Source organism: Gorilla gorilla, chromosome 13 (genome assembly GCF_029281585.2).
Source record: "Gorilla gorilla gorilla isolate KB3781 chromosome 13, NHGRI_mGorGor1-v2.1_pri, whole genome shotgun sequence".
Taxonomy (NCBI): Eukaryota; Metazoa; Chordata; class Mammalia; order Primates; family Hominidae; genus Gorilla; species Gorilla gorilla.
This window is the reverse complement of record NC_073237.2, coordinates 125,150,597-125,166,774: the sequence shown is the minus strand read 5'-3', so window position 1 is coordinate 125,166,774 and position 16,178 is coordinate 125,150,597. Positions and strand designations below refer to the sequence as shown.

Below are 16,178 nucleotides of genomic sequence, written 5' to 3'. Positions count from 1 at the left end.
TGCCAGGAAAGAAAGCTTTAATCAGGTACTGCAGCCATGGAGGTGGGAGATCAGCTTCAAATCCATCTCCGTGACCAACTAAAATTAGGAGTTTATACAGCAGAAAAGAAATGTAGCTACATACAGGAAAACAGGAATTAGGGGAGGATAAGAAAGAAGAGTTGTTCAGCAGGAAGCAGGTGGCAGGTGGTCAGGTAATCATGACCAGTGAAGGGTCTGGTGTCTCATTGTACATATGCTGTGATCTGGGAAGTTTCAGTTCCTTGATACTATCTGGGAGGCCTGATAGTTGGTTTCCTGAGAAATAAATTCAGATAAGACAAGTGTAACATTTTCACGTTTCAAGACTCATGAAGGTCAACTTCTACATTTATTTAAAAAAAACCATAAATATCAGTTCTGTGGGACAATTGGGTTGGTTTCAACATGACACCACAGCTGATTTCCAGCAAGTTTCAAATGTAGAATTTCCAGAAAGTTTCATCAGTGCAGCATCACCATGACTTTGCTACCATTCAGTGAGCCACAGCCTTGTCCTTTCTCTTTATTTGAGACAGAGTCTTGCTGTCACCGGGCTGGAGTGCAGTGGCACAATTTCAGTTCACTGCAACCTCTACCTCCCGGGTTCAGGCGATTTTCCTGCCTCAGCCTCCCAAGTGGCTGGGACTACAGGCACGTGCCACCAGGCCCAGCTAATTTTTTTTTTTTTTTTTTTTTTTGAGATGGAGTCTTGCTCTGTCACCCAGGCTGGAGTGCAGTGGTGCGATCTCGGCTCACTGCAAGCTCCACCTCCCGGGTTCATGCCATTCTCCTGCCTCAGCCTCCTGAGTAGCTGGGACTACAGGCGCCCTCCACCACACCTGGCTAATTTTTTGTATTTTTAGTACAGACAGGGTTTCACTGTGTTAGCCAGATGGTCTCAATCTCTTGACCTCGTGATCTGCCCTCACTGGCCTCCCAAAGTGCTGGGATTACAGGCGTGAGCCACCGCGCCCAGCCCCATTTTTTGTATTTTTAGTAGAGACGAGGTTTCACCATGTTGGCCAGGATGGTCTCGATCTCCTGACCTCGTGATCCACCCTCCTCGGCCTCCCAAAGTGCTGGGATTACAGGCGTGAGCCACTGCGCCCAGTTGCCTTGTCTTTCTAACAAGGTCTGGATCTCTGGGGAAGTCCATTTCTTTAAGAGCTATATCTTACCCCAAGGGGCATTATCTGCTCCTCGTATCTGCTACTCCCATATTCTTTAGAGTTTTTTTTTTTAACTTCTTATTAACCAATCCCTTGTGATTCCAATCTCTTGTTATTGCTAATAAAGCTTTTTTTTTTCTTTTTCTCTGAGACAGGGTCTTACTCTGCCACCCAGGCTGGAGTGCAGTGGCACAGTCTCATCTCACTACAAGCTCTGCCTCCTAGGCTCAAGCAATCCTCCCACTTCAGCCTCCCAAGTAGCTCAGACCACAGGCACGTGCCACCACGCCTGGCTAATTTTTTATTTTTTGTAGGGATGCATTTTTACCATGTTGCCTAGGCTGGTCTTGAACTCCTCAGCTCATGTTATCTGCCTGCCCTGGCCTCCCAAAGTGCTGGGATTACAGCCATGAGCCACCATGACTCCTTTTTTAATTTTATTTTGAGACGAAGTTTCGCTTTTGTTGCCCAGACTGGAGTGCAATGGTGCATTCTCTGCTCACTGCAATCTCCGCCTCCTGGGTTCAAACGATTCTCCTGCCTCAACCTCCCGAGTAGCGGGGATTACAGCATGCGCCACCATGCCTGGCTAATTTTTTTTTTTTGAGATGGAGTGTTGCTCTGTCGACCAGGTTGGAGTGCAGTGGCGTGATCTCAGCTCACTGCAAGCTCCGCCTCCCGGGTTCACGCCATTCTCCTGCCTCAGCCTCCCAAGTAGCTGGGACTACAGGCGCCCGCCACCTCGCCCAGCTAATTTTTTGTATATTTAGTAGAGACGGGGTTTCACCGTGCTAGCCAGGATGGTCTCGATCTCCTGACCTTGTGATCCACCTGCCTCAGCCTCCCAAAGTGCTGGGATTACAGGCGTGAGCCACCACACCCGGCCTAATTTTGTATTTTTAGTAGAGACGGGGTTTCTCCACATTGGTCAGGCTGGTCTCGAACTCCCAATCTCAGGTGATCCACCCACCTCAGCCTCCCAAAGTGCTGGGATTACAGGTGTGAGCCATCACTCCAGCTCTCTTTTTTTAAATGATACTCATCCTAGTAGGTGAGAAGTGGCCTCTCACTGTGGTTTTGATTTGCATGTGAGTTCTCTTTGTTCTTTTTCAAGTTTGTTTCAGCTGTTAAGGGTTCCTTGAGATTCCATCTGAATATGAGAATGAATTTTTCTGTATTTCAAAAACCACCATTGGGTTTGTTTGTTTGTTTGTTTGTTTTGAGACAGACTCTTACCCTGTCTCCCAGGCTGGAGTGCAATGGCGTGATCTTGGCTCACTGCAACCTCTGCATCCCGGTTCAAGCGATTCTCCTGCCTCAGCCTCCCGAGTAGCTGGGACTACAGGTGTGCCACCATGCCCAGCTAATTTTTGTATTTTTAGTAGAGAATGGGTTTCACCATGTTGGCCAGGCTGGTCTCGAACTCCTGACTTCGTGATCTGTCCACCTCGGCCTCCCAAAATGCTGGGATTACAGATGTGAGCTACCACGCCCAGCAGGGATTTTTTTTTTTTTTTTTTGAGACAGAGTCTTGCTCTGTTGCCCAGGCTGGGATGCAGTGGTACAATCTTGGCTCACTGCAACCTCTGCCCCCTGGGTTCAAGTGATTCTCCTGCCTCAGCCTCCCGAGTAGCTGGGATTAAAGGCATCTGCCACTATGCCTGGCTAATTTTTGTATTTTTAGTAGAGATGGGGTTTCACCATGTTGGCCAGGCTGGTCTTGAATTCCTGACCTCAGTTGATCTGCCACCCTCGGCCTCCCAAAGTGCTGGGATTACAGGTGTGAGCCACTGCACCCAGCCTAGTTAGGTATTCTTTAATTTTGTTTAGCAATGTTTTGTGGTTTTCAGTGTACAAGTCTTTTACATCCTTGGTTAAATTTATTCTATTTTATTCTTTTTGATGCTCTTGCAAATGGAATTGGTTTTATTAAATTCTTTTTCAGATTTTTTTTAAAGTATATGGAAATGCAACTGATTTTTGTGTGTTGCTTTTGTATCTTGCAACTCTGCTAAATTCATTTATTGGCTTTAATAAATTTTTGTGCATTATTTAAGGTTTTCTTTTCTCTTTTTTTTTTTTTTTTTTTTGAGACAGAGTCTTGCTCTGTTGCCCAGGCTAGAGTGCGGTGGCCTGATTTCTGCTTACTGCAACCTCTGCCTCCCAGGTGCAAGTGATTCTCCTGCCTCAGCCTCCCAAGTAGCTAGGATTAGAGACACCTGCCACCATGCCCGGCTAATTTTTGTATTTTTAGTAGAGACGGTTTCACCATCTTGGTCAGGCTGGTCTCGAACTCCTGACTTGGTGATCCACCTGCCTTGGCCTCCCAAAGTGCTGGGATTACAGGCATGAGCCACGGTGCCTGGCTGAATTTTTTTTTTTTTTTTGAGATGGAGTCTTGCTCTGTCACCCAGGCTGGAGTGCAGTGGCTCCATCTCAGCGCACTGCAACCTCCACCTCCCAGGTTCAAGCGATTCTTCTGCCTTGGCCTCCCGAGTAGCTGGGACTACAGCCACCTGCCACCATGCTTGGCTAATTTTTGTATTTTTAGTAGAGACGGGGTTTCACCATATTGACCAGGCTAGTCTCAAATTCCCGACCTCAGGTGATCTGCCCGCCTCAGGCTCCCAAATTGCTGGGATTACAGGCGTAAGCCACTGAGCCCAGCCTACAGTGCTTGATTTTCATACGTTGAACCATCCTTGAATTCCAACAATAAATCCCATTCCCACATCTCACTTGGTCATAGTATATTGCTATTTTAATATGCTGCTGAATTTGGCTTGCTATATCAAAACTATATCTTTTTTCAGCCTCTTACTTTGAACCTATTTCTGTCTTTACAATTAATGTGGGTTTATTATAGGCAGCATTTTGTTGGGGCTTGCTTTTTTAAAAGTAAAAATTTTAGAGGCAGGGTCTCCTTCTGTCACCCAGGCTGGAGTGCAGTGCACCATCATGACTTACTAAAGCCTCAACCCTCTGGGTTCAAGAGATCCTCCTGAGTAGCTGGGACTACAGGCATATGCCACCATACCTCACTAATTTTTATATTTTTTGTAGAGACAGGATCTCACTATATTTCCCTTGCTCGTCTCAAACTCCTGGATTCAAGTGACCCTCCCACTTTAGCCTCCCAAAGTGAGAGCTTGTCTTTCTTTCTTTTCTTTCTCTTTTTTTTTTTTTTTTGAGATGGAGTTTCGCTCATGTTGCCCAGGCTGAAGCGCATTGGCGCCATCTTGGCTAACCACAAACTCTGCCTTCTGGGTTCAAGTGATTCTCCTGCCTCAGCCTCCCAAGTAGCTAGAACTACAGGCATGCACCACCACACCCAGGTAATTTTTGTATTTTTAGTAGAGACGGGGTATCACCACATTGGCCAGGGATGGTCTTGATCTCTTGACCTCGTGATCCACCAGCCTTGGCCTCCCAAAGTGCTGGGATTACAGGCATGAAGGCATGAGCCACTGTGCCCAGCCATTTTTTTTTTTTTTTTGAGATGGAATTTCGTTCTTGTTGCCCAGGCTGGAATGCAATGATGCTATCTCAGCGCACTGCAACCTCCGCTTCCCGGGTTCAAGAAATTCTCCTACCTCAGCCTCCTGAGTAGCTGGGATTACAGGCATGCGCCGCCATGCCCGGCTAATTTTGTATTTTTAGTAGAGATGGGTTTTCTCCATGTTGGTCAGGATGGTCGTGAACTCCTGACCTCAGGTGATCTGCCCACCTCAGCCTCCCAAAGTGCTGGGATTACAAGTGTGAGCTGCTCTGCCCAGCTCGCTCTTTTCTTTTTTCTTTCTTTCTCTCTCTCTTTCTTTTTTCTTTCTCTCTCTTTTCCTTCCTTTTTCTTTTCTTTCTCTCTTTTCCTCTCTCTCTCTCCTTCCTTCTTTCCCTTCCTTCCTTCCTCCCTCCCTCTCTCTCTTCTTCTTCTCCTCCTTTCTTTCTTTCCTTTTCTTTCCTTTCTCTCTTTCCCTCTTTCCTTCCTTCCCTTCTTTCTTTCTTTCTCTCTCTTTTTTTCCTTTCTTGTCTTTCTCTCTTTCCCTCTTTCTCTCTCTCTCTCTTTCCTTCCTTCCTACTTTCTTTTTTTTTTTTTTTTTTTTTTTTTGAGACAAGAGTCTTGCTCTGTCACCCGGTCTGGCCTCAGCCTCCCAAGTAGCTGGGACTACAGGCAGATGCCACTACGCCTGGCTAATTTTTTTTTTTTTGTATTTTTAGTAGAGACAGTGTTTCACTATGTTGTCCATCTTGTCTCAAACTCCTGGCCTCAAGTGATCCGCCCACCTCAGCCTCCCAAAGTGCTGGGATTACAGACATGAGCCTGGGGCTTGCTTTTCTATGCAATGTGACAAACTGCCTTTTACTTGAAGTGTTTAGACCTTTACATTCACTGTGATTATTTTCCTGGTTTAATCTAAGCCCATTTTGCTATTTGTTTCTTTTTTTTTTTTTTTTTGAGACGGAGTCTCGCTCTGTTGCCCAGGCTGGAGTGTAGTGGCGCCATCTTGGCTCCCTGCAAGCTCCGCCTCCCAGGTTCACACCATTCTCCTGCCTCAGCCTCCCGAGTAGCTGGGACTACAGGCGCCCGCCACCACGCCCGGCTAATTTTTTTGTATTTTTAGTAGAGACCGGGTTTCACCATGTTAGCCAGGATGGTCTCGATCTCCTGACCTCGTGATCTGCCCGCCTCGGCCTCCCAAAGTGCTGGGATTACAGGCATGAGCCACCGCGCCCAGCCTGTTATTTGTTTCTTATTTCCTATTTGTTTTCTGTTTTCTTTCTTTTTCTTTTGTTTGAGACAGAGTCTCACAATGTTGCCCAGGCTGGCGTGCAGCGGCGTGATCTCCGTTCACTGCAACCTCCGCCCCCGGGGTTTAAGCAATTCTCCTGCCTCAGCCTCCAGAGTGGCTGGGACTATAGGCACATGCTGCCACACCTGGATAATTTTTTTAAATTTTATATTTTAGTAAAGACAGGGTTTCACCGTGTTGCCCAGGCTGTTCTCGAACTGCTGAGCTCAGGCAATCAGGCCACCTCAGCCTCCCAAAGTGCTGGGATTACAGGCGTGAGCCACCAAACTGGGCTTTTTTTTTTTTCTTGTGAAACAGAGTTTCACTCCTGTTGCCCTGGCTGGAGTGCAATGGCACAATCTTGGCTCACTGCAAACTCTGCCTCCCAGGTTCAAGCGATTCTCCTGCCTCAGTCTCCCAAGTTCCCAAGTAGCTGGGATTACAGGCGTGCGCCACTATGCCCAGCTAATTTTTGTATTTTTAGTAGAGACGGGGTTTCACCATGTTGGCCAAGCTGGTCTCAAACTCTTGACCTCGTGATCTGCCTGCCTTGGCCTTCCAAAGTGCTCATATAACAGGCTTGAGCCACGACGCCTGGCCCAAGCAATGTGTTAATATGAGAGTTCCCATCTAGCCATATCCTCTTCAACATTTGTTATTGTCTCTCTGATGATGTCCATCTTAAGGAGCATAAAACCGTACCTCCACCTCCTGGGCTCAAGCAATCCTCCAACTTCAGCCTCCCGAGTAGCTGGGACTACAGATGCGCACCACCATGCCCTGCTAATTTCTGTAGAAATGGGGTCTCCCCCTTACCCCCAACCCTGTGCTCTCTGAAACATGTGCTGTATCCACTCAGGGTTGAATGGATTAAGGGCGGTGCAAGATGTGCTTTGTTAACCAGATGCTTAAAGGCAGCATGCTCGTTAAGAGTCATCACCACTCCCTAATCTCAAGTACCCAGGGACACAAACACTGCAGAAGGCCGCAGGGTCCTCTGCCTGGGAAAACCAGAGAACTTTGTTCACTTGTTTGTCTGCTGACCTTCCCTCCACTATTGTCCTGTGACCCTGCCAAATCCCCCTCTGCAAGAAACACCTAAGAATGATCAATAAAAAATAAAAATAAATAAAAATAAAAATAAAAAAAATAAAATAAAAAAAACAGCACAGACAACCAAAAAAAAAAAAGAAAAAAAGAAAAAAAGAAATGGGGTCTCCCTATGTTGCCCAGGCTGATCTCCAACTCCTGGGCTCAAGCCTCAGCCTCGACAACCCCACCTGCTGAGATTATAGGTTGTGAGTCACTGTGCCAAGCCCAACAGCTTTTTTAAGGATTCAAGACTGTACGAACATAGTTGTAGCTGGTCAAAGATTAAAAGGTACTATGCAAGAAAAAAGAAATCCACAAAGTTAGTTCTTGGAATGGAAGTGAGGCACCTGTCAAGAAAGGGTTCCTCAAGAAAGGAGCATCTAGCTAGAGTGTGGTAGCTCACGCCTGTAATCCCAGCACTTTGGGAGGCTGAGGTGGGCGCATCACCTGAGGTCAAGAGTTTGAGACCAGCCTGCCCAACATGGCGAAACCCCATCTCTACTAAAAATACAAAAATTAGCCAGATGTGATAGTAGGCGCCTGTAATCCCAGCTACTTGGAGGCTGAGGCAGGAGAATTGCTTGAACCCGGGCAGTCTGCAGTGAGCTGAGGGCCATTGCCCTCCAGCCTGGGCAACAAGAGAGAGAAACTCCGTCTCTCAAAAAAAAAAAAAAAAAAAAAAAAGAGAAATCCAGAGAAGAAATGATGGTGTTTTGAGATGGAGTCTTCCTCTGTCGCCCAGGCTGGAGTGCAGTGGTGCGATCTCAGCTTACTGCAAGCTCTGCCTCCTGGGTTCAAACGATTCTCCTGCTTCAGTCTCCTGAGTAGCTGGGATTAGAGGCGCGCACCACCACGCTCGGCTAAATTTTGTATTTTTAGTAAAGACGGCGTTTCACCATGTTGGCCAGGCTGGTCTCGAACTCCTGACCTCAGGTGATCCGCGTGCCTCGGCCTCCCAAAGTGCTGGGATTACAGGCGTGAGCCACTGCGCTAGGCCGGAAGGAACTGGTTTGACAGGATCCTTAGGACTTGGAGACTGGACGAGGGGCCCAGGAAAATGTAGGGGCCGAGGTCGCCGCCCAATTTCCCATTTGGAAGCTCGGTTGCCTGGTGGCGCATGCCCTAGATGGAGGTTAGGAGCACCTTTTGGGGGACGGTGATGACTGCGGGTTGACACGCGAGTGTGAGCCACCCGTGGAGAACGCAAGACATGTTCAACAGGGCACTGGATGGAGGGGGCTGGCGCCCAGAGTCAGTCCTGCCCTTCAGCAGTGTTGGGCTCAGGTGAACCGCAGCGCCAGGGCGGGCACCGATCCTAGGGTCCCACGAACAGGCCCCTCGGAGGCCAGGGAATGCCCTGAATGACGCGTTCTCTCGGGTGGCCTGGGGGGGCATCCCGCGGCCTCCTCCACCGGCGTAACGTGCCGGGCCCGGGAAAGGAGCTGCCCGCCGGTCCCCGGAACCTTCTGCCGCCGCCGCCCGCGTTAGCCGCGGGACGGGTCGGGGGAACCCGATCGCTGTTGCTAAGGGGCGGCCCCGGAAGTGACGCGCCCCGGGTTTGTTGACAGCGGAGGCGGCGGCGGCTGCAGGCTCCGAGCCGTAGGAGCCGGATCGGGGGAGGGGCCGGGCCCAGGAGCCTCAGCCCCGCCGGCAGCCCTAAGGGCAAGGTAACCGCCACGGGGTCCCCGTCGCGACCCCCTCCCTCCCGGAGCTCCCGTCCCCGGGATCCCAAGCTCCGCCCCGCCGACCCCCGTCTCCCCTGGACCCCGGCTCTAGCCTGACGAGATCCCCAACCTCCTGAGGTGCTCTGGCCCCGGATTCTCCCGGGCTGCATTCTCTGCTCCTCCTCGCCTGCGAAGCATCACGTCCGCTTCCCGACGCTGAGGGCAGCCCCATCCAGGGTAGGTCCCGGACCCCGGGCCAAGGGACGTACCTGCGTCCTCCTCCTCCGCCTCCTGCCTACGGGGCCTAAGCATCGCCGCTGCAACCACTCTCTGAGGTCCATCTCCGCCAGTGGTGGGAGGGTTCCTTTCTCTATCCCTGCCGCCAGGTCTGAGAATCGTGTCTTTAAAACTGAGCTCCCTTCCTCCAGAAAGAAAATGACGCTCTGTCGTTTGCCCCTACAAGATGGGGGATCGGTGTAGGGCTGAAAGGGCCACCCTCTGCCCCTCCTACCTGTTGGATGAGCTTAAGTTCCCCCAGAGAAGTGCTTAGAAGCTCAAGGACGACTTGGATTCTGGATCAGCTCCCAAAAGGGATGACACAAAGTATAGGGAAATCCAACAGGGTGAGGTTGCAACCGGAGGGCCAAGGGAGCCCGACAGGTGAGTTGATAGTGAAACTGACTGTGCTGGCCACTATAGCTCTCTGGGTGGAACTTGTCTTGGCTGCTCTTTGACCGAAAGAGCCCAAGATTTCTAGTCTTTGCCTGTGTTTGTCAGTCCATTCGTTTTGTTTTGTTTTGTTTTTCTTTAAATAGAGATGGGGTCTCACTATGTTACCCAAGCTGGTCTCGAACTGCTGGGCTCAAGTGATCTGCCTGCTCCAGCCTCCAAAAGTGCTGGAAATACAGGCATGAGCCACCGCGCTCAGCTAGTGCATTTGATTTTTAAGGGGGAGGGGAATGGAATGTCTGATGTCTTGGGAAAATCCTTCCATATATGATCTTTCACAGAATGTTTCTCTTCAGACTTCAAACTGGTTAGGATGAGCATAAGAGCATAGCTTTGAAAAGGGTCATGGGAGGCTATACTTAGAGCAGAAAGTGGTGGCCAGGGGTGAAGGGCCTCGCTACTTTGGTTCATTTGTTCATTCAGCAAATAATAAACATGATATGTAAGGAGGTAATAAGTGCTTTGGAGAAAAATAGAGAAGGAAGGACCATGGGGAAGGAGTTGGGAGTTGTCATTTTATAGAGGGTGTTCAGGGAAGGTCTCTAGTAAGGTGACCTTTGAGCAGAGATAAGTGAGGGAGCAAGCCAGGTAGTTCTGTTGTGGCAGAGCATTCCGCAGCAAATGCAAAGGTCCTGTGGTCATATGCCTGGTGATTTGAAGAAACAGCACAAGGGCTCACGCTTGTAATCCCAGCACTTTGGGAGGCTGAGGCAGCCGGATCACCTGAGGTCAGGAGTTTAAGACCAGCCTGGCCGACATGGTGAAACCCCATCTCTACTAAAAGTACCAAAAAAAAAATTAGCTGGCCGTGGTGGCTCATGTCTGTAATCCAAGTTACTCAGGAGGCTGAGGCAGGAGAATCGTTTCAACCTGAGAGGTGGAGGTTCCAGTGAGCCGAGATTGTGCCCATTGCATTCCAGCCTGGGTGACAAGAGCGAGACTCTGTCTCAAAAAAAAGAAAGAAACAGTGGGAGGATGGGGGGACTGGAGCAGGTCGAAGAAAGGGAAGAGTGGTTGGCAAGAAAGTCAGAGAACAGTGGGGACCAGAAAAAGGTGGGGAAGACATCAGGGGCTGTCCTTGTGATGCAGGGTCACAGGGTGTCTAATGGGACACCCTTTCAGAACCGTACTTGTTGAAGTGTCTGGTGGTTGGAGAAAATACAGATTTGTTTTAGATGACAAATGGCCATTGTGCTTGGGGCTTCTGTTGTAAGTACCCTTCTTCCATCTTTGTAATGACCATTGATGGAACAAATACAAAGAATCATGGTCACAGAGAACTGCGATTAAATCAAGTTAAGTTATGCCGCTGCGTCCTGGTTGTGAGAATGTGGGCATGGGACCTTTTTCCACCTCAATCTTCTCATCTGGAAAATACAGCAGGCTGGGTGTGGTGGCTCACACCTGTAATCCCAGCACTTTGGGAGGCAGGTGGATCACCTGAGGTCAGGAGTTCGAGACCAGCCTGGCCAACATGGTGAAACCCCATCTCTACTAAAAATACAAAAATTAGCCGGGTGTGGTGACGCATGCCTGTAATCCCAGCTACTGGAGAGGCTGAGGCAGGAGAATCGCTTGAACCTGGGAGGTGGAGGTTGAAGTGAGCTGAGATCACGCCACTGCAGCACTCCAGCCTGGGCGACAGGAGCGAAACTCCGTCTCAAAAAGAAAGAAAGAAAAGAAAAGAAAATAGGGCTGTTGGATTAGATAAAATCATGGGCTGAAGTGCTTAATGCAGTATTTCACACAAAGTGCTCAATACATAGCGGTCACGCTGATGAGGATGATGTGATGATGAGGAATGTGGGCATGTATATCTGCCTCAGAGCCGTTCGTTTTAGCACTAGCTGATGGTGTCACCAGCTCTAGCTGCCTCCATCAACTAGTAGGATTTGAGGAAATATTGGGGAAAGCAAGACAGAAACTTCTTGACACCCCTCAGAGGTAACTGGGTTAATATATTCTTCAGGGAAGACGTTAGCTTGGCCCTGGCTTTTCTGACAGCAGCGGAGGGTGATGGGGACTTTTAAAAAAGAGCCCAGCACTTCCAGCGCTTTGGGAGGATCGCTTGAGGCCAGGAGTTTGAGACCAGTCTGGAGAACATAGGGAAACCCTATCTCTAAAAAAAAAGAATTAAAATGAGCCCAGCAAATTTCCATTCTACCACGTAAAATAGGCAAAATGAGGGTGTTGAAATGAATGTGACTTGGAGACAGGTGGGGAGGGGCAGTGTATGCTGGGCCTAGATATGTGGTTGGAGTGTGCGTGGCTGATCTACGGGTAGAGGCTGGTGATCCGAAGTGCCCGGCAGAGGCTGAGACTTTCCAGCCTGCTTTATAGGAAGCAGAACCACAGTTGATCTCCCTCCTTACACCCCAAGCCCGGACTATATCCTCAGGCCTGGGACACAGGCTGAGCAGGGCAACTGGGCCAGAGGATTTGAAAATGAAAGGTCAGAGCACTTAGGAGCTGAGAGCCAGCATGTTGGGGTAGGCTGTTGTGGGTAGAACCCCAGGCTGGTGACCTGCGGACCTGGTTCAAATCCCGGCTCTGCTGTTGGCTTGCCGTGTGAGTTAGGCAGTTTCCATCCCCTCTCTGGGCCTCAGTTTTCCTATCTGTAGATTAAGAATAATGGCCTTCCCTTGCCTCCGACTATCTCTAAAGGCTGTTGGGAGGATGAAATGAGACACAGCTTGTGAAAGAATTAGGTGTGTTCTGAAGCTCTCTACAAAGGTATTATCATTAGTACCACCAGGATTATGCAGACACGTTTTGGGGGCCCACTAGCTGGAAGACTGCTCTTGGCACTCCGGTTTTTTTGCTTGGCTTCAGTACCTCATCTGTTCTGGAGTCCTGAGAGGTGAGTGCAGAGACCCCTGTCTGGTTATCTATTTGTGGACCACTGTCTTATATCTGGCGCAATCGCTGAAACTGACTTTCCAGCTTCAGAGATGCAGAAGGGTCTCTTGAAGCATTATTCTCAGGAACATCACTCTTCATAATTAATGGTTACCACCTTCCTGCCATCCTTTCATGGCATCTCCTCAGCAACCCTGTTCACAACACGCGCAACACAGCGTGTGCCACTCGCAACATGCTGACAGGTAAGGACCTTGATAAATATTGAGGCTGGGGATCTTGTGGAGCTGAGGCGCTGTCACTGGCATTGAGCCACTCACATACTCTGTAATGGAGACCCCAGAAATCACATAGGGTCCCTGCCCTCAGGAAGCTTTCAATGCTGTGGCCAAAAAATGACATATGCCACGGAGTGGTTACCAGCAGTACTGGATCATGTGAGCTCAGTGCCTGAGTTGTAAGGAAGCGGCGGAGGCTCGTGGAACAGAAGGGAAAGCTGAGGTTGGAGAAATGGTCCCTCCCCATGGCATAATGGCAAGGGGCTCGAACTTTAGGGTCACACACTTACCGGAGGACCAACTCATTGCTCATCTTTCAACCATTGTTTCCTTATCTGGGAAACAAAATGATAATGTGTTATCATATTGATAAAATGTTGTCTGTGGCAGCTGGGTGCGGTGGCTCACACCTGTAATCCAGCACTTTGGGAGGCTGAGGTGGGCGTATCGCTTGAGCCCAGGAGTTTGAGACAAGCCTGGGCAACATGGTGAGCCCTCATCTCTACAAAAAATAAAAAAATTAGCCAGGTCTGTTGGTATACATCTGTAGTCACAGCTACTCCAGAGGCTGAGGTGGGAGATTGCTTGAACGTGAGAGGTGGAGGTTGCAGCGAGCTGAGATCGTACCACTGCACTCCAGCCTGGGTGACAGAGTGAGACCCTGTCTCTTAAAAGAAAAATAAATAAATAGGCCGACCGCAGTGGCTCACACCTGTAATCCCAGCACTTTGGGAGGCAGAGGCATGTGGGTCACCTGAGGTCAGGAGTTCCAGACCAGCCTGGCCAACATGGCAAAACCCTGTCTCTACTAAAAATACAAAAATTAGCCTGGCATGGTGGCGGGCATCTGTAATCCCAGCTACTTGGTTGGCTGAGGCAGGAGAATTGCTTGAACCCAGGAGGCAGAGGCTGCAGTGAGCCGAGATTATGCCATTGCACTCCAGCTTGGGCAACAAGAGCAAAATTCCATCTCAAAAAAAAAAAGAAAGAAAAATAAATAAATAAATAAATAAGTTATCTGTGGCTTTGATGCGAACTGCTTGGAAAGCTGGACACACTGGGTCTTTTTTTTTTTTTTTCTGAGACAGAATCTCGCTCTGTCACCTAGGCAGGAGTGCAGTGGTGCAATCTCGGCTCACTGCAACCTCTGCCTCCTAGGTTCAAGCGATTCTCCTGCTTCAGCCTCCTGAGTAACTGGGATTACAGGCATCCGCCACCATGCCTGGCTAATTTTTGTATTTTTAATAGAGATGGAGTTTTACCATGTTGGCCAGGCCGGGCTCGAACTCCTGACCTCAGGTGATCCACCTGCCTTGGCCTCCCAAAGTGCTGGGATTACAGGCGTAGGCCACTGTGCCCAGCCTGACACACTGCGTCTTGAACTAATGAACTACCTGTGTACATATCTGTCTGTTCAGATCCATAGTCTCTGGCAAATTGCATAGCCATAGCCCCTTCCTTCCAGCTGCCTTTTCTGTAAGTTGTAGATGGTAACTCCTGCCTTGTTGGGTGTTGAGAGAATTCAATTAATTAACACATATAAAATACTTAACAGAGTTTTTTTGTTTGTTTGTTTGTTTGTTTTTGAGATGGAATCTTGCTCTGTTGCCAGGCTGGAGTACAGTGGTGCAATCTTGGCTCACTGGAACCTCCACCTCCCGGGTTCAAGCAATTCTCCTGCCTCAGCCTCCTGAGTAGCTGGGACTATAGGCACCCGCCACCACGCCCTGCTAATTTTTGTATTTTTAGTAGAGACAGGGTTTCACCATGTTGGCCAGGATGGTCTCGATCTCTTCACCTCATGATCCGCCCGCCTTGGCCTCCCAAAGTGCTGGGATTAGAGGCGTGAGCCTCCGTGCCCAGCCAGAATTCTTGGTATATACTTGGTATTCAGTATGGGTAGGATCATTAATACATTTGGTTACAAGAATAGAACCCAACCAGTCTGATTACTAGCCGAATGCAGCCTCCTCAAGGCCTCTCTGTCTCCAGCATCATGAGCAGCCACCTAGCTGTGAGGCACACTCCCCAATCATTGTGTGTCTGCATCTTTCTGACATAACCCAACTCATAGATTTAATCTCTGCAGACTTTTCAGAGCCAGGTGGCCTCTGGTTTTCACCTGTTTCCCGACCACCTGGAAATCCCCACACTTGCTGTGAGTCCCCTCACACCCCCAGTCTCTGGCCCTTGATCTGCTGCCTCCTGGAAAGCGTCTAGCCTCTGTAAATAGGGCATTTGTTTGGGTTTTCCCCCCAGCTCCTAGGTTAATATTTCACAGGGTGAGTACTGCTCCAAGGCTCAGAGCTTCTGGCTCCCCCAACCTCTCTGTCCTCTGGGTATCAGGACACTGGTGGGATCCCATGCTCCCACCTCCAGACTTCAGTTTCTCTTTCCCTCCCATTGTTTGGATGGATGGACTGAAGACCAAATATTTGGTGAGAAGCGGGGGTCTGCTTTAGGTTTGCATCCCACTCTCATCAGTTTTGTGATCTCAGGCAAGCTTCTGCTTAGTTGTGTATGCGTCAGTATCTTCATCAGAAAATGGGGTAATAATCTCTATCTTGTAGTACTAGAGTAAGGTAATTCCAGCCACAGCAAACCTTTGTTCTGTTAAACGCCAGGCATAAGTTGGGCACCGAAGTCAGACACCAAGGATACAGGTGCGTGCGTGCTTGCGCACGTGTGTGTGTGTGTGTGTGTGTGTGTGTGTGTATGTGTACATGTGCATGGATGCAGGCATGCAAGCAAGCATACAGCTTCTGTCCTCCCAGAGCTCACAGGCAGTAGGAGGGTGTCAGTTGACAAATTGTTATGTAAATGATTAATTAGTTGCAAGTACAGGGTACTAGGAAATGTTTTGTCGGTTAAGTAAGAGACTCGAGGGAGTAAAGCCTGTAAGGAGCTTAGGACCACATCTGGAAGCAGCCAACATGGACGTGGTGCTGCGGTGCCTGCTGCTGCTGCTGCTGCTGCTGCTGCTGGTGCTGTTTTTCTCTCTCTTCTCTCCCACTTCCCTCATTCCCCAGGATGTCGAATGTTCATGACAGACCTAGTATTAGAGAACATGCAAGAAAAGGGATGGAGAAAGACACAGGGTTCTCCCAGTGTGGTGGTCGGTCATAACCAGAGCTCCCTCCGTCTTCAGTTGCTGGAATTCCAGATGGCCTGTGACTGCCCTGAGAATGACAATCCCTAAGGAATGGAGTAGGTAGAGTGGAGTAGGTAGAGATGGCTACCTCTGGCAGGTGCCAGGCCCGCAGCTGGATGGGGCTCAGGGCATGGTAGCCCTGGGGCCCTTCAGTCTCTGTGCCAGGATGTAAGATGGCTGCTTCCTCTTCCAGCTCATTCCAGCCCTGAGTGGCAAGGTCAACACTGCTAAGGGGAGGCTAGCAAATGGCGCCATCTACCTGGCTTATGTTTTGGACCTCAGGCGATCCACGTACCTCAGTCTCCCAAAGTTTTGGGATTATAGGTGTGAGCCACCACACCTGGCCTGAAATGTCACTTCTAAGGATACCTGCTCTGACTCCCCAGTCCAGGGCAAGTCCCCTGATTGGGCACCCAGAGCCCCAGGCC

The 16,178-nt window shown here is 49.4% G+C and overlaps 1 protein-coding gene and 1 long non-coding RNA gene across 7 annotated transcripts in view; one reads left to right on the top strand and one right to left on the bottom strand.

The window, feature by feature from the left end:
• LOC129524709 (uncharacterized) lies at positions 1-9,085 on the bottom strand. The gene is made up of 2 exons (XR_008668581.2): positions 9,003-9,085; positions 1-297 (listed from the first exon to the last, which is right to left on the bottom strand). It is a non-coding gene; the product is annotated as an uncharacterized lncRNA (long non-coding RNA).
• The window catches only part of ZER1 (zyg-11 related cell cycle regulator), a 41,438-nt gene continuing 33,327 nt past the window's right edge, over positions 8,068-16,178 (top strand). For 2 of the 6 annotated variants that reach the window (XM_055351277.2, XM_004048701.5), the window contains exon 1: positions 8,620-8,736. The gene's annotated coding sequence lies outside the window, so the exon portion shown is untranslated. Of the gene's footprint in view, positions 8,202-8,606; positions 9,394-16,178 lie in introns of those variants that run through there. The other 4 variants (XM_019033174.4, XM_004048702.5, XM_019033175.4 and 1 more) reach the window with 4 other exon arrangements.